Genomic DNA, 2,500 nt, shown 5'->3' on the forward strand with positions numbered 1-2,500 from the left:
TCCTCCCATTTGACCATGGATGACTCAATCGTCCAGGTGTGGCGGTAACGCTGCACACACAGCTGTCCCTGCCTGTTGTGTTCCGGGGACTCTGGGAGACGGTAGGTTCATTAAGGAGTCAGTCCGAGGCCAAACGTCTTCATCAGGGATGATTCGGCTGTTAAAGGTCAATAACGGTGGAAACCACATGGTCCGCAGGTCTCTGCCTTCGCACAAACTTAAAACGATCGAACTAAAGGAAAGGGCAGAGAGAGGGATGTTATACACCCATTCTACACCGGTGACAACAGCCCTCCAGGCAAATCAGCCTCTGTCTTCACTACTGTAAGCTCATAACGCAGGGTTGCACCTAACTTCAGCACCTGAATAGCACCATCATAAAGTACAACAAACAGCAACAAGAAAATGGACAACAGTAGCTGGAACAGCAGCAGCTGCGCAATAGGATTTCTGAGAGCAGCACATCTCTCCAGCAGACGGGAGTGGCTCACTCCCCATTCTATAGGTTCACTGTCTGGGTTCCAGGTCAGTGCATCGCAGCTCAGTTTAACAGAGCGAGGAGAAGCCAGGACTGCAGTCAACAGCTTGGAGAGAGAGGCAGTGCAGCCGCCTGTTTGACTGTTTGTTAAGGATGGACAATAGAGGGAAAAAATTTGGAGATGGAACAGAGGGAGAGCAAGAGAGAGCGAGAGAGAGAGAGACAGAGAGAGAGAGAGAGAGCGAGAGAGAGAAAATAAGAAAGGGAGAAAGGGAGAGAGAGAGATAGAGAGAGAAAAAGAAGAGAGAGAGACAGAAAGGACAGTAATGTAAGAGTTGGAGCTGGTTATGGGAAAATTGGAGGCAGAGAAAGACTCAAAAGTGGAAATTACACAAGAAGTGAGGACTGGAGTAGAGAGTAAAAGTCAGTCAAGTGCTGAGATGTTTTAACAGCCAGTGTCAGGTCCTTGTCAGAGAATGAAAGGTACATTTGCAAAATCGGAGGAAGGGGAAATAGAGCAAAATAAATCCTAATAAAAACATAATTTTACTTGGGAAAAGTATTAAATATTATTTAAAATAAAAATGTAGGAATGTGAATACCTCAAAACCACAGTTGCTAGATGACTAAATTATCGACCCAGTTATGGTGTGGGGAAAATTGGGATTTGGTTACCATGGAAATGTACGGTTCTGAAAATGAATACTATGTGAACTTAAAGTTAAGGTCTTCCAGGTCCACAATAACGCTGTACCCTGAATGACACATGACTATGTTACCAAACGTGAGGTGGTCAGTCATCTAAAACAACCAACATCAACAGGAAAACTCAAGGAAACAGGGGAACAGGACTCCCCAAAGATCCAATTCAGATGCGACAGGGTGTGGCGGTACCGACAGAACTGTGGTGAAACAACGACTTGACCAAAGAAATCCAGTCGACCCATTCGATTTACATGTCATTTCCTTCAATGTCTGTTTCTCGCTAACATTCATAATGAAGAAGGAAACTAAACTTGCTCATTAGTAGACCCCGTTTGTGGGTCTTGACCGTGTCCAATCAAATCAAAAGTCACAATTGCATAATCAGACCCGCGGTTTTCACGGTCGGGATGGAAGGCGAAACCGGGCTTTCCCGAAAGACTTCTCTACTCCTGGTCCGCTGAGCCAATACTAGCGGATTTCTACCCGAGTTCGGAATATTGTGGTCACCTGTGACAGTCTTTGTCTTCGGCAGCCCCAGCATTTTTCTTTTGATTTATTGTGACGCGGCCACATAGCCCAGCACTCTGTTTTCCCCTCGCCCTGTCCCAGACCCACTTCCTCCCTCCGTCCCGGCAGCCCCCCTGTGCATCCATATTTTTTGGGGGGGCTCGTCTCCTATCTTCAGTGGGCACAAGCGAGGAGATTCATCACTATTAGCCCGGCGACAGGTCTATTACCTCCAGAGACCCAGAAAACAAGAGGGGCATCAACTTCTGGAAGGAGCCATTTCAGAAAAACTGAGGTTAAGAGTTTAAGGCCGAACTTTTCCATTTGTTTAGTTTATTGTGGAATTGAATTACATTTTTTAAGATAAGATAATAGTTTAATCATGTTTGTAATTCAACCGGAATGTGTTTATATTGTTAGTCTATGTATGAAATAAAAAGTTGTTATGAACGGTACAAATATATGTGGAACTGCAGTGTCCTTCACAAGAAGTACAGTACATTTTTTTTATTCCATAACAGTATATAAAGATAAGCTACAGTACTGCTATTAAATTCACCAGGTGAGGACAAGCAAAAAATTACCAGAGAGACAATCTGATTTAAAAACCTCTTCATTCAGCATGAACGAGAAAAAAAAGAAATCATATTTCATGGAGCATCTCGAGATTGGATCTTCTATGTTCTCTCCTCCCTGTTTCTGTTTGCCAATTTTCTCTTTCCCCGTCCTTTGTTACCCTCTGAGTGTGTCATCACGCCTTATCTCGCTGACGGCGTGCGCACAATGCAGCCGTTCTCATCAAGTACCTCA

Source organism: Micromesistius poutassou, assembly GCF_964030765.1.
Source record: "Micromesistius poutassou genome assembly, chromosome: 9".
Lineage (NCBI taxonomy): Eukaryota > Metazoa > Chordata > Actinopteri > Gadiformes > Gadidae > Micromesistius > Micromesistius poutassou.